The sequence below is a fragment of the Cervus elaphus genome, chromosome 14, assembly GCF_910594005.1.
Source record: "Cervus elaphus chromosome 14, mCerEla1.1, whole genome shotgun sequence".
Taxonomy (NCBI): Eukaryota; Metazoa; Chordata; class Mammalia; order Artiodactyla; family Cervidae; genus Cervus; species Cervus elaphus.
In genome coordinates, this window is record NC_057828.1 from 11,903,608 (window position 1) to 11,925,564 (window position 21,957).

General features: G+C 39.3%; 1 long non-coding RNA gene across 2 annotated transcripts in view; it reads left to right on the forward strand.

The window, feature by feature from the left end:
* Positions 1–20,810: 20,810 nt before the first annotated feature.
* The window catches only part of LOC122708255, a 150,958-nt gene continuing 149,811 nt past the window's right edge, over positions 20,811–21,957 (forward strand). For both annotated transcript variants that reach the window (XR_006345077.1, XR_006345078.1), the window contains exon 1: positions 20,811–20,945. This is a non-coding gene — a long non-coding RNA (uncharacterized LOC122708255). The remainder of the gene's footprint in view (positions 20,946–21,957) is intronic.

Genomic DNA, 21,957 nt, shown 5'->3' on the forward strand with positions numbered 1-21,957 from the left:
ACAGATAAATAGCCTGGAAGCAAAGATTGAAAAGATACAAGAAATGTTTAATAAAGACCTAGAAGAAATAAAAAAGAGTCAATTAAAAATGAATAATGCAATGAATGAGATCAAAAACACTTTGGAGGGAACCAAGAGTAGAATAACGGAGGCAGAAGATAGGATAAGTGAGGTAGAAGATAAAATGGTGGAAATAAATGAAGCAGAGAGGAAAAAAGAAAAAAGGATCAAAAGAAATGAGGACAACCTCAGGGACCTCTGGGACAATGTGAAACGCCCCAACATTCGAATCATAGGAGTCCCAGAAGAAGAAGACAAGAAGAAAGGCCACGAGAAAATACTCGAGGAGATAATAGCTGAAAACTTCCCTAAAATGGGGAAGGAAATAGCCACCCAAGTCCAAGAAACCCAGAGAGTCCCAAACAGGATAAACCCAAGGCGAAACACCCCAAGACACATAATAATCAAATTAACAAAGATCAAACACAAAGAACAAATATTAAAAGCAGCAAGGGAGAAACAACAAATAACACACAAAGGGATTCCCATAAGGATAACAGCTGATATATCAATAGAAACCCTCCAGGCCAGAAGGGAATGGCAGGACATACTGAACGTAATGAAAGAGAATAACCTACAACCTAGATTACTGTATCCAGCAAGGATCTCATTCAGATATGAAGGAGAATTCAAAAGCTTTACAGATAAGCAAAAGCTGAGAGAATTCAGCACCACCAAACCAGCTCTTCAACAAATGCTAAAGGATCTTCTCTAGACAGGAAATGCAGAAAGGTTGTATAAACGTGAACCCAAAACAACAAAGTAAATGGCAACGGGACCACACCTATCAATAATTACCCTAAATGTAAATAGGTTGAATGCCCCAACCAATAGACAAACATTGTCTGAATGGATACAAAAACAAGACCCCTATATAGGCTGTCTACAAGAGACCCACCTCAAAACAAGAGACACATACAGACTGAAAGTGAAGGGCTGGAAAAAAATATTTCATGCAAACGGAGACCAAAAGAAAGCAGGAGTCGCAATACTCATATCAGATAAAATAGACTTTCAAATAAAGGATGTGGAAAGAGACAAAGAAGGACACTACATAATGATCAAAGGATCAATCCAAGAAGAGGATATAACAATTATAAATATATATGCACCCAACATAGGAGCACCGCAATATGTACGGCAAACGCTAACGAGTATGAAAGAGGAAATTAATAGTAACACAATAATAGTGGGAGACTTTAATACCCCACTCACAACTATGGATAGATCAACTAAACAGAAAATTAACAAGGAAACACAAACCTTAAATGACACAATGGACCAGCTAGACCTAATTGATATCTATAGGACATTTCACCCCAAAACAATCAACTTCACCTTTTTCTCAAGTGCACACGGAAGCTTCTCCAGAATAGATCACATCCTGGGCCATAAATCTGGTCTTGGAAAATTCAAAAAAATTGAAATCATTCCAGTCATCTTTTCTGACCACAGTGCAGTAAGATTAGATCTCAATTACAGGAAAAAAATTGTTAAAAATTCAAACATATGGAGGCTAAATAACACGCTTCTGAATAACCAACAAATCACAGAAGAAATCAAAAAAGAAATCAAAATAGGTATAGAAATGAATGAAAATGAAAACACAACAACCCAAAACCTATGGGACACTGTAAAAGCAGTGCTAAGGGGAAGGTTCATAGCATTACAGGCTTATATCAAGAAACAAGAAAAAAAAAAACAAATAAATAACCTAACTCTACACCTAAAGCAATTAGAGAAGGAAGAAATGAAGAACCCAAGGGTTAGCAGAAGGAAAGAAATATTAAAAATCAGGGCAGAAATAAATGCAAAAGAAACTAAAGAGACCATAGCAAAAATCAACAAAGCTAAAAGCTGGTTTTTTGAAAAAATAAACAAAATTGACAAACCATTAGCAAGACTCATTAAGAAACAAAGAGAGAAGAACCAAATTAACAAAATTAGAAATGAAAATGGAGAGATCACAACAGACAACACTGAAATACAAAGGATCATAAGAGACTACTACCAGCAGCTCTATGCCAGTAAAACGGACAACTTGGATGAAATGGACAAGTTCTTAGAAAAGTATAACTTTCCAAAACTCAACCAGGAAGAAATAGAAGATCTTAACAGACCCATCACAAGCAAGCAAATCGAAACTGTAATCAAAAATCTTCCAGCAAACAAAAGCCCAGGACCAGATGGCTTCACAACTGAATTCTACCAAAAATTTAGAGAAGAGCTAACACCTATCTTACTCAAACTCTTCCAGAAAATTGCAGATGAAGGTAAGCTTCCAAACTCATTCTATGAGGCCACCATCACCCTAATTCCAAAACCAGACAAAGATGCCACAAAAAAGAAAACTACAGGCCAATATCACTGATGAACATAGATGCAAAAATCCTTAACAAAATTCTAGCAAACAGAATCCAACAACATATTAAAAAAACCATACACCACGACCAAGTGGGCTTTCTCCCAGGAATGCAAGGATTCTTTAATATCTGCAAATCAATCAATGTAATACACCACATTAACAAATTGAAAGATAAAAACCATATGATTATCTCAATAGATGCAGAGAAAGCCTTTGACAAAATTCAACACTCATTTATGATTAAAACTCTCCAGAAAGCAGGAATAGAAGGAACATACCTCAACATAATAAAAGCTATATATGACACACCCACAGCAAGCATCACCCTCAATGGTGAAAAATTGAAATAATTTCCCCTGAAATCAGGAACAAGACAAGGGTGCCCACTCTCACCACTACTATTCAACATAGTGTTGGAAGTTTTGGCCACAGCAATCAGAGCAGAAAAAGAAGTAAAAGGAATCCAGATAGGAAAAGAAGAAGTGAAACTCTCACTGTTTGCAGATGACATGATCCTCTACATAGAAAACCCTAAAGACTCTACCAGAAAATTACTAGAGCTAATCAATGAATATAGTAAAGTTGCAGGATATAAAATTAACACACAGAAATCCCTTGCATTCCTATATACCAACAATGAAAAAACAGAAAGAGAAATTAAGGAAACAATACCATTCACCATTGCAGCAAAAAGAATAAAATACTTAGGAGTATATCTACCTAAAGAAACAAAAGACCTATACATAGAAAACTATAAAACACTGATGAAAGAAATCAAAGAGGACACAAACAGATGGAGAAACATACCGTGTTCATGGATAGGAAGAATCAATATTGTCAAAATGGCTATTCTACCCAAAGCAATCTATAGATTCAATGCAATCCCTATCAAGCTACCAACGGTATTTTTCACAGAACTAGACCAAAGAATTTCACAATTTGTATGGAAATACAAAAAACCTCGACTAGCCAAACTAGTCTTGAGAAAGAAGAATGGAACTGGAGGAATCAACCTGCCTGACTTCAGACTCTACTACAAAGCCACAGTCATCAAGACAGTATGGTACTGGCACAAAGACAGAAATATAGATCAATGGAACAGAATAGAAAGCCCAGAGATAAATCCATGCACCTATGGACACCTTATCTTTGAAAAAGGAGGCAAGGATATACAATGGAAAAAAGACAACCTCTTTAACAAGTGGTGCTGGGAAAACTGGTCAACCACTTGTAAAAGAATGAAACTAGAACACCTTCTAACACCATACACAAAAATAAACTCAAAATGGATTAAAGATCTAAATGTCAGACCAGAAACTATAAAACTCCTAGAGGAGAACATAGGCAAAACACTCTCCGACATAAATCACAGCAAGATCCTCTATGACCCACCTCCCAGAATATTGGAAATAAAAGCAAAAATAAACAAATGGGACCTAATTAAACTTAAAAGCTTTTGCACTACAAAGGAAACTATAAGTAAGTTGAAAAGACAGCCCTCAGATTGGGAGAAAATAATAGCAAATGAAGAAACAGACAAAGGATTAATCTCAAAAATATACAAGCAACTCTTGAAGCTCAATTCCAGAAAAATAAATGACCCAATCAAAAAATGGGCCAAAGAACTAAACAGATATTTCTCCAAAGAAGACATACAGATGGCTAACAAACACATGAAAAGATGCTCAACATCACTCATTATTAGAGAAATGCAAATCAAAACCACAATGAGGTACCATTACACGCCAGTCAGGATGGCTGCTATCCAAAAGTCTACTAGCAATAAATGCTGGAGAGGGTGTGGAGAAAAGGGAACCCTCTTACACTGTTGGTGGGAATGCAAACTAGTACAGCCGCTATGGAAAACAGTGTGGAGATTTCTTATAAAACTGGAAATAGAACTGCCATATGACCCAGCAATCCCACTTCTAGGCATACACACTGAGGAAGCCAGATCTGAAAGAGACACGTGCACCCCAATGTTCATCGCAGCACTGTTTATAATAGCCAGGACATGGAAGCAACCTAGATGCCCATCAGCAGATGAATGGATAAGGAAGCAGTGGTACATATACACCATGGACTATTACTCAGCCATTAAAAAGAATTCATTTGAATCAGTCCTAATGAGATGGATGAAACTGGAGCCCCTTATACAGAGTGAAGTAAGCCAGAAAGATAAAGAACATTACAGCATACTAACACATATATATGGAATTTAGAAAGATGGTAACGACAACCCTTTATGCAAAACAGAAAAAGAGACACAGAAATACAGAACAGACTTTTGAACTCTGTGGGAGAAGATGAGGGTGGGATATTTCAAAAGAACAGCATGTATATTATCTATGGTGAAACAACTCACCAGCCCAGGTGGGATGCATGAGACAAGTGCTTGGGCCTGCTGCACTGGGAAGACCCAGAGGAATCGGGTGGAGAGGGAGGTGGGAGGGGGGATCGGGATGGGGAATACGTGTAAATCTATGGCTGATTCATATCAATGTATGACAAAATCCACTGAAATGTTGTGAAGTAATTAGCCTCCAATAAAAAAAAAAAAAATGTACTGCTGCTAATAAAGCTAGTGGATATGATGAAATTACAGAAGAACTATTTAAATCTCTAAAGGAGGACTCCATCCAGGTTTTGCATTCATTATGTTAGGAAATCTGGAAGACCTAGAAGTGGCCACAGGACTGGAAAAGGTCAATCCTCACCCCAATTCCCAAGAACGATAGTACCAAAAAATGTGCTAACCATGAAACAGTTACACTCATTTCCCATGCCAGTAAGGTCTTGCTTAAAAGTGTTATGCAAACCAAGAAGCTCCAGATGTCCAAGGTGGGTTTATAAAAGGAAGAGGAACTAGAGATCAAATTGCCAGCATTTGCTGGATTATAGAAAAGGTGAGGGAATTTCAGAAAAACATCTATCTCTCTTTCATCGATTATGCTATAGCCTTTGACTAGGTAGTTCATGACAAACTGTGGAAAGTTCTTAGAGAGATAGGAATTCCAGACCATCTTATCTGTCTGTTGAGAAACCTGTATGTGGGTCAAGAAGCAACAGTTAGAACCCCGTATGGAACAACTGATTGGTTCAAGATTGAGAAAGGAGTACAACAGGGCTGCCTACTGTCACCCTGTTTGTTTAATGTATATGCTGAGCACTTCATGAGAAATGCCGGGCTGGATGAGTTACAAGCTGGAATCAAGACAGGCGGGAGAAATATCAACAACCTCAGATACGCGGATGATACCACCATAATGGCAGAAAGCAAAGAAGAACTAGAGCCTTATGATAAGGGTGGAGGACGAGAGTGAAAGAGCCAGCTTAAGACTAAACATTAAAAAATCTAGGATCATGGCATCTGGCCCCATCACTGCATGGAAAATTAAAAGGGGAAAAGGTGGAAGTAGTGACAGATTTCCTCTTCTTGGGCTCCAAAATCACTGTGGATGGTGACTGCAGCCATGAAATCAGAAGACGATTGCTTCTTCTCAGGAAAGCAATGACAAACCTTGACAGTGTGCTGAAAAGCAGAGACATTACTCTGCTGACAAAGATCCATACAATCAAGGCTATGGTCTTCCCAGGGGTAACGTACTGTGAGAGCTGGACTGTAAAGAAGTCAAGACACCAAAGAAGTGATGCCTTTGAACTGTGGTGCTAGAGAAGACTCCTGAAAGTCCCTTAGACAGCAAGGAGATCAAACTAGTCAATCTTAAGGGAGATCAACCCTGAATATTCATTAGAAGGACTGATGTTGAAGCTGAAGCTACAGTATTTTGGGCATCTGATGTGAACAGACGATTCATTGGAAAAGTCCCTGATGCTGAGAAAGATCAAGGGCAGAAGGAGAAGAGGGCATCAGAGGATGAAACGGCTGGATGGCATCACAGATGCAATGAACATGAGCTTGGGCAGACTCTGGGAGATGGTGAGGGATAGGGAGGCCTGGTGTGCTGCAGTCCATGGGGTCAGAAAGAGTTGGACCCCACTGGGAGACTGAACAACAATAACCTATCCACCAGCAGATATAAGCCTCCACCAATGATAAGAGGCATTAAAATATCAGAAAGGATATAATGTGGGAAATTATGTGTCTTAGGGTAAATAAAAATGATATAACACATATAGGTGTGTATAAATGAATGTGTGTGGTGTGTATAATGTACATTCTCAGAAGTTAAAAGGGAGAGTTAAAGTAAATATTAACAACCTACATATTCCTATAAGTGTAAACATAAATATATGTTATTAACTGATTCTCTTTATTAAACCCAGTACTGTGCTCAATATTTAGTATTAATAGACATTTAACATACCATTAATGAGCTCTTAGCCATGGACAAAGATACTGAATTTTTCATTTGATTTTGGAAACATGAAGTACATTCTGAAAAATGTGGAGTAGCTTTAAAAGTAATACTTTTAAAGGTGAAACATATTTCAAAGACTTCTGGAATTTCTGTCATCACAGGTGAGAAATTAATAAGAGCTTTAATATTAGCTTTTTTGTAAAACTCAGACTGCACCAGGTTTTCAAGCCTGCTGTGATGGAGTATTTTTTTAATAAGAGGTGCTTTAGGTTACCCTTTTTGCATCAAAAAGAACATCCATTAGTGTTACACTCTTGTCCTTTATCATTTCTTGGTTTTCAGAGCTGACATTATGAAAGAAGTTACTAGAAAAAAATTCGAAATTTAGTTGTTTGGTAAAAATCACCAAAATTTAGCAGTTTGACTCCTGCTAATGAGTTAAATAATTACACCTCTCAGGGAATGAAAAATGACTTTCTTAAAGTTTTCTTTCTCAACCAAAAGTAATATGTAAAGATATTGAATGACTCATGGAACTGATAATGAAATCCTTTATTTTTCTCCACTGCTAAATTCAAAGCCATAATTTTATTTAAAATGGGCTTACCATATCTAGATTAGTGCATTTTTATCACATAATTATTGACTTTGACTGAAATTACTGAGCAGACACACACTACAAAATTTTTTTCATGTGATATTAAGTACAAAATGTGACAAGAGTGATCAAAACTGTGAAGAATCTTAAAGAGTCAGCACAGGAGAGAGGTTCTGTCTAAATATCTATTTCTTTAATATTATTACAATCAAGATACAGGTTAGAGTGCATACAGTTAAATATAGCTGTGAAAAATGAGAGTGAGATTAATGAAGTAAACAAGATTACAGCAGCAGAAAACCTGGAGTTATTATTTAAAGTCTAAACCTATGCTATACCTAACTGAAATAATTATAACCAAAACAACAAATGCAGTAACAATAGAATTATTGTGATTATACAGAATATATATGTATATACACAGCAGAGTTTATATAACTCTAGATGTATTAGAGTTAAATATATATTTAAAATCGGGACCTAAAAGACAGATCAGAATTTGTAAAAATAATCTAAATAGCATTATACAAATCCCAGCTTATGGAATGGAATGAAATTGAGTTTAAGACAAAAAAAAAAAAAAAAAATCCAGTTGCATAAATAAGTAGGAATAAACTTGGCTTGATTAGCTCAAGTTACTTAGGGTCAAAATGGATATTCATTTAAATAGAAGTAACTAAGTTTTCTAATAGCATATTTGTCATATAAAACCATTGTTTTTGTTCAATTGATACACATGCTCTTTCTAGCACCTAAACAACATCCTCCATAAATTTCTTCCTCTTTTCTCTCCATATTGTTTCCTTATTTAAAAAAAAAAAATCTTCCCCTGACCATGTTATTCCATTTAGTTCTGGACCCATGAAATTCCTCCTCTTTATTATAAAACTTCTCAAAACAGTTGCTATGGACTGTAGCCCATCAGGCTTCTCTGCCCATGGAATTCTCCAGGCATGAACACAGGAATGGGTTGCCATGCCCTCCTCCAGGGGATCTTCCCAACCCAGGGGTCAAACCCAGGTCTCCTGCATTGCAGGTGGATTCTTTACCACTGAGCCACCAGGGAAACCCCTTCAGTCTCTATAGATTTACCTATTCTGAACATTTCACATACTATGTGGTCTTCTATGACTAGCTGCTTTTACTGAACATCATGGTTTTGAGATTCATCCACACTCACTTGTATCATTACTCCATCACTTTTGTGGCTAAATAATATTCCACTGCATGGATATACTATATTTCATTTATCCATTTGTCAGCCAATGGAATTCAGGTTGTTTCCATCTTTTGGCTATTATGAATAAGGCTAATTTTTGTGTGGACATGTATTTTAGTTTCTCTCAGGTATCTACAAAAGTGTAGAATTTCTGGGTAGTAAGGTAACTCCAGTATTCTTGCCTGGAGAATTCCATGGACAGAGGAGCCTAGCAGGCTGTGGGATCTTTGCTATCGGGTGGCAAAGAGTCAGACACAAATAAGCAACTATCACTCACTCAAGGTAACATATGGTAATGTTTCACGAGTCACCATATTGTTTTCAAATATGGCTACACTATTTTATAGTCCCACCAGCAGACTATAAGGAGTTTGATACTGCTCACTCTTGCTAACATTTATTACCTGACTTTTTGATTATAGCCATACTAGTGAGTATAAAGTGAAAATTCATTGTGGTTTCAGTCTGCATTTCCCTGATGGCTAAAGAATCTTTTCATGTGCTTACTGGTCAGTCACATAACTTCTTTATAGAAATATCTATTCAGGTCTCTCACCTAATTTTTAATTGGGTTGTTTTCTTATTATTGAACTGTAAAGGTTCTGTATATCTTAGATCAAAAGTACCTCATCATATATTTAATTTTCAAATATCTTATTGTATCTTTTCACTTCCCTTGAATGTTTCCTATGAAGCAGATATGTTTTTATTTTTTTTATGAAATTTAATTAAATTTGTTTTCTTTTGTTCCTTATACTTTTGGTGTCATATCTAAAAATGTTTTGTGAAATCTGAGATCACAGAAACCTATCCCTATATTATCTTCTAAAAGTTTTGTAGTTTCAGTTTTTATTTTTAGATGTTGAATCTACTTTTAGATAAACTATGTACATAGCATGAGGTAAGAGTCCAATTTTATTATTTTGGATGTGGCTATCCAGTTGCCCCAGTATCATTTGTTGAAAAGACTATTCTTTCCCAGTTGAATGCTGCTGACACCTTTGCTGAATATCAATTGACTGTAGATACAAAGTTTTATTTCTGGACTCTCAAGTCTATTCAACTGATCTATGTGTTTATCTTTATGTGAGCACCATAATGCTGTGGTTACTATGGTTTGTAATAAGATCTGAAACTGGGAGGTATGCCCCTAACGACTTTTATTTTTAAAGACTGTTTTGGCTTTTTAAGTACCCTGCCACGTGAATTTTAGACCGTGTCAATTTCTGTAGTATAGCCAGCTGGGATTCTGATAGAGATTGTGTTCACTCTATAGACAAATTTGGTGAGTATTACAACCTTACCTATAGCAATTCATGAATTCAGTGAACATTTTCCACTATTTGAATCATTTTTAGCTTCTTCCAACACTATTTCATAGTCTTCAATGAGTATGTTTTGCAGTTTATTGGTTAAATTAATTGTTTATATTTTTGATGCTATTATAACTGAAATTGCTTTCTTAATTCTATTTTGGATTTTTCATTGCAAGTGTGTAGAAATACAATTGATTATTGCGTATTGATCATGTACCTGCAAAATTGCTCAACTTGTTTACTAGTTTCCAGTGTTTAGTGCATTCCTTAATAGTAGTAGTAGTGTCAGTCACTCAGTCATGTTCAACTCTTTGCCACCCCATAGACTGCATCCCACCAGGCTCCTCTGTCCGTGGGATTCTCCAGGCAAGAATACTGGAATGGATGGTCATTCCCTTCTCCAGGGGATCTCCCCAACCCAGGGATAGAGCCCAGGTCTCCTGCACTGCAAGTAGATTCTTTACCATCTGAGCTACAGGAAAGAACACAGGGCTACAGGAAGTGCATTCCTTAGGGTTGTCTACATACAGGGTTATATTGTCTATGAATAGATTGTTTTCAGTCTCCCTTTTCAATCTGGATGCCTTTAATTCCTTCTTTTCTTGGCTAATTGTTCTGGGTAGAATTTCTAGTGGACAGCCTCATCTTGTTCCTGGTATTTAGCTGGTAATTTGTTGTCGAATTAGTGATTCTTTAATTGATTTTTCAACTTTGAACCCATTCCTGGAAACAGACCCTCTCCTCTAGAGTGCCTTGACATCAGCCTCTTTACCTATGGAGGAGGAAGAATAATGTGTGGATCCCAGCATTCCAGACCCTCTTCTTCCTCCTTTGGGAACCACTTGGGCTCCCACTAGTTTGTTCATCTGAGATGAGTTCTCCATTACTGAAAAAGCATTCTAGACCATCCTCACTGAGGCCATGGTGCCCATGAAAGCCACCGTGGTTGTCTCTTGATTCTATAATTAGGTAGCGGGAACAGCAGGTGATAAGACTATTAGCCATAGTCAGATTTCCATATTTGCTCATGCAGTTCCTACTGGTTATCAAGCCCAATTAAATCTCCATATGAGGTCAGTTCTATCAGTCAACAACACAACCAAAATCTCAACTGCCAAACATGGACACAGAAAAGGCAGCTACAGCCAAAATAGCAAATCTAATAAAAAAAAATAACAACAACAGCAACAGAAAACCAACAGGTAAAAATTATAGTTAGGGACTCTCTCCTGGATCATCTGAGCAAGGATCTTCCCAAAGCAATATCTAGGTCTGGTTATTCAAACATGAGGTCTCAACAGAGGAGATGGATAAGCTCTCGAGGCCAGGTACCTGGTCACTTCAGGCGACACTGCTCGGGTCCTCATGATGGTCCTACGACTAGTATGACCGCTATTCCCTCTGACCCTCCCCGTGAAACTGGAGACGTATCAGGTGCCTCACCAACTTTGATCCAGGTCTCTGGGGCTTTAAAAAATAAAACAAAACAGAAAAAACAAAACAGTACCAGAGGTTAGGCCAAGGTCCATGTGTTCCCAGGATAACAGAAGGTTCTATGCAAGGCTTAGAGTCCAAAGGGGGTTGAGGAAGAATCACAGCTTCTGAAATAGGGGCCGAGACCACCACCTTTGGGACCACTGTCCAACCCTGACTATAGATGTGTCCCCTAGGACCTCTAAAAACCCCCATTGCTACATGTCCTGCTCCTGAATGAACCGGTCTACTACATGTTTTCTTGCTCACCTTTGACAGGAGTCCCTGTCAAGAAGCACTGCAATTAGGGCCACCCCATGGGGCATATGGACGACCATGTACCCATTCTACTACCCGTACCTGTACCTAGTGCAGTTGGCTCTCAGAAACAATGCTGGTTGCATGTGTCTTTTTGAATTATGGTTTTCTCTGGATATATGCCTGGTAATGGGATAGCTGGGTCATATGGTAGCTCTATTTTGAATTGTTTAAGGAACCTTTATACTATCCTCCATAGTGGCTGCACCAATTTACATTCTCACAAATGGAGCAGGAGGGTTCCCTTTTTTCCACACCCCGTCCAGCGTTTACTCTTCATAGATTTTTTGAGGCTGGCCATTCAGATCTGTGTGAGGTAACACCTCATTGCAGTTTTGATTGCATTTTTCTAATAATTAGTGATGTTGAGCATCTTTTCATCCATTTGTTAACCATCTGTAGGTAACCTAAATGGGAAGAAAACTGGAAAGCGAGAGGATATATGTGTATATATATAGTTGAGTCACTCTGAAGTATAATAAAAAACTAATACAACATTGTAAAGCAACTATTGTTTTTAGTCGCTTAGTCATGTTTGACTCTTTGCAACCCCATGGAGCCTGCCAGTCTTCTCTGTCAATGGGATTCTCCAGGCAAGAACACAAGAACACTGGAGTGGATTGTCATTTCCTTCTCCAGGGGCTCTTCCTGACCCAGGGATTGAACACAAGTTTCCTGCATTGCAAGTGGATTCTTTACCACTGAGCCACCTGTGAAGCTGAAAAGCAACTATACTCCAATAAAAATTAATTTAAAAAAGAAAGAAAGAAAATAAATAGCTAAAAAAATACTGTCTGCCTGAGGGAGAAAAATAAACAGTTGCCCCCATTGCTCAGCCCCAGGAAGTCAAAGCCCTCTCTGAGACTTTCTCTATTCAGCAGCCCCATCTTGCCTGTGTGCAAGGCATCTGGAGAATCACCTTGGGTAATAAATGGCTCAAACCTATAGTTTAGCAGTTGAGTCTGCAGTGTTTCCTGGACGTTGTGATCACTACAGGTTATGGCCCAGGCTGAAGGTACTTGGTAAGTGATATTGCAAAGGCACTTTTTTTTTTATTTTTTTATTAGTTGGAGGCTAATTACTTCACAACATTTCAGTGGGTTTTGTCATACATTGATATGAATCAGCCATAGGTTTACACTTATTCCCCATCCCGATCCCCCCTCCCATCTCCCTCTCCACCCGATTCCTCTAAGCATTCCTTTCCACGGGGACGATGAGGATAGCTTGCCTTCACATGGACTGGGTTACGTCTTTAGTGTTCTTCCACAAGGATGCCTAAATTCCTGGGCTCTCTGTCACCAACAGGTAGGTCATGGCTTGGAACAAGCCCCAGTCTTGGAGGAAGAACTTTCCATGATAAAGAAGACATCTTCCTGGTGGGCCTACAGCTGGACACTGTCTTATGCTGAACTCCTGAATTTTCCAGCCTAATGACCTCAGATGGTAAAGAGTCTCCCTGCAATGCAGGAGACTCAAGTTCAATCCCGGGGTCAGGAAAATCCCCTGAAGGGAATGGCTATCCATTCCAGTATACTTGCCTAGAGAATTCCATGGACAGAGATTATAGTCCATGGGGGCACAGAGTCAGCATGACTGAGTGATTAATGACCCCATCTAACCCTAATTACTTACCCAATTTCCCATATCTAAGTATCATCATATTGGGGGTTAGGAGTTCAACAAATTAATTTGTGAGGATATATTCAGTCCATAATACATTATCCCCCTATCTTCTATTCATCTTCCCCTGATACCGTTCTTCACTTTACTGGAAATGACTCAAGGACTTTCATACTTCTCTCATCTGCCTGGAAATGTATTCCAAATATCTTCCCATTTTCCACTCTGGAAACTCCTTCAATATTTGAATCACCTGAGTAAATAATACCCTAATTCTACTCTTGAATATTATAACACTCTTTCTCCTAACTTCATTTATTTTCTTTCATAGCACTAATCACCAGTGACCCTGCATGGCATGGCTCACAGCTTCATTGAGTTATGCAAGCCCCTTTACCATGACAAAGCTGTGAACCATGAAGGGGCACCTAGTAATAGTCTACATAACATAAAATTTTAGGATTCTCTGACTCCCATGAAAATTGAAACTTTATTAGAGCAGAAATTTAAAATTTTTAATTTATTCCTATATTTCTAACTTCTATACTCAGGTAAGTTCAGTTCAATTCAGTCACTCAGTCGCATTCACCTCTTTCTGAAACCATGGACTGCAGAACGCCAAGCTTCCCAGTCCATCACCAACTCCCAGAGCTTATTCAAACTCATGTCCATAGAGTCGGTGATGCCATTCAACCTTCTCATCCTCTGTTATCCCCTTCTCTGCCTGCCTTCAATATTTCCCAGCATCAGGGTCTTTTCAAATGAGTCAATTCTTCACATCAGGTGGCCAAATTATTGGAATTTCAGCTTCAGCATCAGTCCTTTTAATGAATATTCAGGACTGGTTTCCTTCAGGATTGACTGGTTGGATAGCCTTGCTGTCCAAGGGACTCTGAAGAGTCTTCTCCGACATCACAGTTCAAAAGCATCAATTCCTCACCGCTCAGCTTTCTTTATAGTCATACTCTCACATCCATACATGACAACTAGAAAAACCACAGCTTTGACTAGATGGACTGCTGTTGGCAAAGTCATGTCTCTGTTTTTTAATATGCTGTATATGTTTGTCATAGCTTTTCTTCCAAGGAGCAAGCTTCTTTTAATTTCATGGCTGCAATCACCATCTACAATGATCTTGGAGCCCAAAAAAATAAAGTCTCTCTCTGTTTCCATTGTTTCCCCTTTTATTTGCCATGAAGTGATGGGACTGGATGTCATGATCTTAGTTTTCTGAATGTTGAGTTTTAAGCCAAATTTTTCACTTTCCTCTTTCACGTTCATCAAGAGGCTCTTTAGTTTTTCTTCGCTTTCTGCCATAAGTGTGGTGTCATCTGCATATCTGAGGTTATTCATATTTCTCCTGGCAATCCTGATTCCAGGTTGCACTTCATCCATCCCGGCATTTTGCATGATGTACTCTGCATATAAGTTAAATAAGCAGGGTGACAATATACAGTCTTGACGTATTCCTTTCCCAATTTGGAACCAGTCTGTTGTTCCATGTCCAGCTCTAACTGTTGCTTCCTGACCTGCATACAGATTTCTCAAGAGGCAGGTCAGGTGGTTTGGTATTCCCATCTCTTGAGTTTTCCACAGTTTGTTGTGATCCAAACAGTCAAAGGTTTTGACATAGTCAATAAGGAAGAGGTAGTCGTTTTTCTGGAACTCTTTTGCTTTTTTGATGATTCAACAGATGTTGGCGATTTGATCTCTGGTTCCTCTGTCTTTTGTAAATCTAGCTTGAATACCTGGAAGTTCTCAGGTCATGTTCTGTTGAAGACTGGTTTGGAGAATTTTCAGCATTACTTTGCTAGGGTATGAGATGAATGCAACTGTGAGGTAATTTAAACATTCTTTGACATTGCCTTTCTTTGGGACTGGAATGAGAACTGACCTTTTCCAGTCCTATGACCATGGTTGAGTTTTTCAAATTTGCTGGCATATTGAGTGCAACACTTTGACAGCATCATCTTTTAGGATTTGAAATAGCTCAACTGAAATTCCATCACCTCTACTAGCTTTGTTCATAGTGATGCTTCCTAAGACCCACTTGACTTATTAAGGGCCACTTAATAAGGTCACTCCTTATTGCCAAATTCAGACTTAAATTGAAGAAAGTAGGGAAAACCACTAGACCATTCAGGTATGACCTAAATCAAATCCCTTATAATGATACAGTGGAAGTGACAAATAGATTCAAGGGATTAGATTTGATAGACAGAGTGCCTGAAGAACTATGAACAGAAGTTTGTGACACTGTACAGGAAGTAGTGATCAAGACCATCCCCAAGAAAAACAAATGCAAAAGACAAAATGGTTGTCTGAGCAGCCCTTACAAATAGCTGAGAGAAGAAGAGAAGCAAAAGGCAAAGGAGAAAAGGAAAGATATACCCATTTGAATGCAGAGTTCCAAAGAATAGCAAGGAGAGGTAAGAAAGCCTTCCTCAGTGATCAATGCAAAGAAATAGAGGAAAGCAACAGAATTGAAAAGGCTAGAGATCTCTTCATGAAAATTAGAGATACCAAAGGAGCATTTCATGCAAAGATGGGCACAATAAAGGACAGAAGTCGTATGGACCTAACAGAAGCAGAAGACATTAAGAAGGCGTGGCAAGAATACACAGAAGAATTAAACAAAAAAGATCTTGATGTCTCAGAGAACCTTGATGGTGTGATCACTCATCTAGAGCCAGACATCTTGGAGTGCTAAGTCAAGTGGGCCTTAGGAAGCATTACTCTGAACAAAGATAGTGGAGGTGATGGAATTCCAGTCAGGTATGACACATAATTAAAAATGCAGACTTTTAAATTGAATCAAATTGCAACGCAGTATTTTAAGTCACCTAAGGAAATACACAATTGAAATTATTAAAATTATGACTGAATGTCAGTAACATATTTTGTTGTTTAATATCAGTTTTTCATTAACAGATTGGGAGCTCTATGAAGTAATGCCTTTATTCAGTACTGAAATTTTAGCAGCTGGACACTCCCTTGTTCATCATTGGAGTTTAGTGAGTACTCTTGAGTACATGGCTACATCTATTTATCTGTTTAATCTTATATAATGATAGCTTGTTGCCAATAGCAGTCCTGCTGGATTTGCTGCTTTGAACTATAAAACTCTTACCTAAATTGCTATGCACTATTCTGTATTATCTATGTGTTATCTCTTTGTTACAGCAATAGGAAATCCAAGAAATTCAATTAATTGCAGGAAGAACCCTTCTTTTTAAACTTAAAAGTTAGTTTTTTGAGCAATTTTCAATTATTTTCACAGAATGTTTTATTTTTTTAAATTCAACTACCTTAATAAACCTAGTCTGTCAAAATAAATGCCACCTGCAGCATTATGTATTGCATTCATTGAGATGATTCATTTGTGGACAAATCGCTTGCTATATAATGTTTTCCATGAAGGCTGGCACAGCTGGTTTTTAATTTATCTGTAAAGCAAAACCATTCCCTTTGGAGTAAATGTTTTCATTTGGATACTTTGATTTGCCATGTTTGCAAACAGTATTTTCCTCACTTTGCTGGGCAAAGGAAAGTGTAATAAGAGAGTAATCTGAATACATACAAGTAGAAATCAAGTAGCTTCTTTCCCCTTTGGCTTGTTTCTTATTCCTGATAAATAGATAATACTCAAAAATAAATTAATTGGCTTAACGTACTTAACATACATAAAATACGAACCTGCGGGCATGCTAAGTCACTTCAGTTGTGTTCAACTCTGTGTAACCCCATGGCTTCAGTCATGTTTGACTCTGTGCATTCTGCCAGGCTCCTCTGTCCATGGGATTCTCCAGGCAAGAACTCTGGAGTGGGTCGCCTTGCCTTCCTCCAGGGATTCTTCCCAACCCAGGGATTGAACCTGCATCTCTTACATCTCCTGCACTGGCAGGCAGGTTCTTTACCTCTAGTGCCACCGAACTTGGCTACCCAGATAAACATATCTGCTTAGAACTTTACATTTCCACCTACTCAATTCAAGCTTAAAGAAGAAAATGCCAACCACTCCAGTATTCTTGCTGGGAATATCTCATGGAGAGAGGAGCTTGGTGGGCTACAGTCCATGGGGTCACAAAGAGTCAGACACGACTGAGCACATACACACACAATACAAGCTTAGTGAGATGAGGACAAGGAACACTGCTGCTATTTTGTAAATGGAGGAGAGAAAACCTAATATCATGAATTGACTCATCCCTTAATTCCAGGGTCAAAAATAATGCCCTGATTCATTTTGTTCAGTACTTTCTCTATTCCATATATTAGTCTACACATATTATCTGTAGGTTATGAACTTGGCTTTGGTTTCACTGACATGAAAATGTGTTTACATGTGGCTCTCAGACTTCCTTAAAATTTATACTGCTTTAAAGCAAATAAAAGTGACCAACGAGTCAAATGAAGATAATTACATCCAAATACTAAGAAGCCATGATTCTAACGTCATTATCATTCCTGATGAAATTTATCTAGACGGAAAAGGTAGAACAGTTGAGGGAAAGGCCAAGTGTGCTACTCTGGATAGTGTTTCAATAATAGTGCACAGGCCCTGTTTCTTCAAAGTGTAATTGATGTGTAGTATGTTTTTTGTCACAACTGTATTTTAAGGTTTAGCTTTATATTCTTTCATGCCTCATTCATTATATATAAATCTATTTCAATAACTATGACAAAATAATGCTATATTTCCATCTATTGTTTCAACTTGGGGGTTAACATCTATGATTAACAGAAATCTAGGTTTTAACATGCCTTACAGGCAATCCTGATGCAATCAAACCATGAGCACTACTGATTTAGGGTGTAGGGTAAAACTTTGGAACAAAGGGTTCCCATAACCCAGTGGCTCAAAGATAATAGATATTTAATTTTCCTTCAAACAGGAGTCTAGGTGCAGGACGGCAGGACATATTAGACCGCGGTGCCATTGTTACAGGAGATATTGTTCAGATATTCAGCTGCTGTCATTCTAAGCCTGTTGGAAGCTCACTCTCAAACATGCATCTATATGTCAGCTTGGGGAAATAGGAAAGACAGAATATGGAACTACTGATGCAGGTGATGTTTACAGCTCAAAAGATAAACTCCCATACCATGGTGGACTTACCACCTGAATCTTTTTATTAATAACATGAAGTCCGAAACAGTCCTGTCCACTGGGTAGATTTCTTCTAAGAGGATCTTCAAGGACCTAGAACCTTTCCTTGTAAGTTCATTATTTTCAACATGTGAATTCCAGGCTTGTCATGCTTGTCTTCCTCGAGCTTGTTGTGGGCGAAATGATCATGAAGGAGCCATTTGGCTATTACTAATGGAACATGGAAGTTACATGAATCATTTCCATCACATCTAGGCTCCAGAATGTATGGCCATGGGGAGGAGGAAAGGAAATATGCTCACTGACCAGCTATAAGATATATGCCAACTAGAGTGTAACTTTATTTTTTAAGTGGTAATCAATAAATTTCTTCCCTCATTTCTTATTGACTTAGTCCTTCTTTGATTCAACAAGTTGTTATTAATTTAGTAAAAGCCTTCTGATTTAGTGCTCTAGAATTTCAAAGAAAGCATTTACTAAAACATTGCATAGGTTTAGGTAAGGGCTTTGCTTTTATTGGGAATATGGCAGATGTCAGTCTAAATAAATTTTTATATGATTGATTAGCAACTGTCTTTCTGTATGTCTAAGAAACATCATAGCACGTACTGAAGAATTCATCCTTCATTTGTATGAAGGATGCTCTCCTTCATATGAATAGTATGCTCTCAAAAGAAACTATGTCTCTAGGAAAAAAGAAAAATAACCTAATATTTAACTAGAATTAAGCAACTGTTTGTCAGAAACACTGCTAAATATTTTCACATATAGTGCCTAATTTAATGGCATCATTGGTAGTAGGGTGTTTCTCTAAGGAAGCACTGGATAAAGCAGAAATTAAAGAGGAGGCCGAACACCAAAGAACTGATGCTTTCAAATTGTGGTGCTGAAAAAGGCTTCTGAGAGTCCCTTGGACAGCAAGGAGATCAAACCAGTCAATCCCAAAGGAAATCAACCCTGAATATTCATTGGAAGGACTGATGCTGAAGCTGAAGTTCCAACACTTTGGCCACCTGATGCAAAGAGCCAACTCACTGGAAAAGACCCTGATGCTTGCAGAGACTGAGGGCAGGAGAAGAAGGGGGTTACAGAGGATGAAATGGTTAGATAGCATCACTGACTCCATGGATGTGAATTGGAGCAAACTTGGGGAAATGGTGAAGGACAGGGGAACCTGGCATGCTGCAGTCCATGGGGGTGCAAAGAGTTGGACACAACTTAGTGACTGAACAACAATGAAGGGCAAAATGTAAAACTAGGGAGAAGGGGAGGATAATTCATGGAGGATGTGAGTCCAGGAAGACAGGTCATTGAGTTAAGGAGAATCCTTGGCAAAAACTACAGAGCTGAAAAGAATATCACAGAGAAATCAAGGGAAACTCAAATAGGTCCTGGTCCACACCCAGTAATCCTATTTTGTTTTTCTGGCTAGCTCTTTTACGCTTGTTTCCCTATTTTCAGCAAGGGGTCTTACACACATTTTCTAAGACATTAGACAGAGAGGAGCTTCTTAGTTCTGATGTGATCGAAACCAACCTTTCCATCTTTTTTAGTAACATGGAGAAAGCATCTCTTCCAGCAAAAGGCAATTCTTCCCATATGTTCTCTCAGCCCAGACCCTCCTGTTCTTTGAAATGTCACTCCTTAGGTTTGCACCCCTTTCCTCATATGTCATCAAACTGATTCTCTCTAAAGGGTAATCTCATTACAATACAATGACTCTCAGGGTCCCCAGGCCCCACCCAGCCATCACCGCAGGGGGACTGGCTGGTCCTCAGGCTTTTCATTTAAACTGGAAAACATCACTTGTAGCAAATCACAATCAGGTTAATCTTCAGCTTACAACAATCACCCTTCTTTGAGAGAGGTCTTGACTACAGAGATGACTCTGAAGGAAATGATGTACCTTGCACCTGAACCCTGACCTCCGGCCATCTCCTGGGGATGGACAACTGATCAATGCTGGACCAAGTTTGGAAACTTGAACGGAGACACAGAAGCTGGTTGAAGCTCTTACCTTAATGGTCCTGTGATACCCTCCAGCTGCTGAGGGCTCCAGGGACCACCACGGGGATGGGGGTGAGGTTCCCGGCTGCTTCCAGGTCTGGATCTGGCCGGTCAGTAGCCATGGCGGGGTCTCCGGAGCTCTGTGAGACACAGTCCTCAGCCTGCCCTGGGCCCCCAGCTCATCCGCTGGCCCCGGATGAGGGCCCGGAGGGCAGAGGAAGAAGGCCCAGGCCCACTTCTCGCGCGCTTTGCAGAGAGGACCACCTCTAGGCTGACCACTGGCAGAGCAGGAGGAATTCTAACCACCAGGCTAATGGTCTCGCGATAACAGCTTTGCGCCTGCGTCGTTACACTTTCAGCTCACAGACCCGTCCGGCGTCTGCCGGGTCACCAGGCCGTCGTCCTCATGTGCTGTTGGCCCAGACTCCACACCCTTTCACGCTTCATCTTGTACCAGCCAGCTTCCTGCTTCTCCATCCACTGAAACCATCCCGTCCGCTGTCACAAAGGAACTCTGTGTTGGCCGCTCCACGGGTATGTAGTTTTTATCTCCTCACTTTACTCAGTATTTCAGAGATGTTTATTGCAGTGGTTGATTCTCCTTTTGTCAAATGAGCTGCTGCTGCTGCTAAGTCACTTCAATCGTATCCGACTCTGTGCGACCCCATAGACGGCAGCCCATAGGCTCCCCGGTCCCTGGGATTCTCCAGGCAAGAACACTGGAGTGGGTTGCCATTTCCTTCTCCAATGCATGGAAGTGAAAAGTGAAAGTGAAATCCCTCAGTCGTGTCCGACTCTTAGCGACCCCATGGACTGCAGCCTACCAGGCTCCTCCGTTCATGGGATTTTCCAGGCAAGAGTACTGGAGTGGGGTGCCATTGCCTTCTCCGTCAAATGAACTGCTATTGTTTAAATCCCTTGATGGTTTCTTCATTCTTCTGTTTATTCTTTTCTAGATTTTTTTTTTCTATCCTGTCTATATAGTTCTTAAATATGGTGCTTTGAATGACCTCCCTTTTCCTCACTGGATTTCAAATGAATTAAAAAAAAAAAAAGAAAAAGTGAGTTAAGCATATGGGAATAAAATATAGTGTTTATAATGAGGAGTATGTTTAAGATTGTGGCTTATGTACGTGGGCTAATGGTCTTCCTAATAAGAGACCCTAGATGTGGACTGAGTCACTCAGACAGAAACAGTTGAGGACCTTTCTATCTGCGGCTCTTTGTGGAAGCTGTCTCCCTAGGAAAAGAGGGGAGGAAAGAACAGAGCTAAGCTTGTGCTGTGCTGTGCTTAGTCACTCAGTCCTGTCCGACTCTTTGTGACCACGTGGACTGTACGCTGCCAGGCTCCTCTGTCCATGGGAATTCTCCAGGCAACAATACTGGGGTGGGTTGCTACGCCCTTCTCCAGGAGATCTTCCCAATCCAGGGTTCAAACCCAAGACTCCCACATGCATTACGGGCAAATTCTTTTCCGTCTGGGCCACCAGGGAAGCCCATGAATAGTGGATGGGTAGTCTATCCATTCTCCAGGGGATCTTCCCAC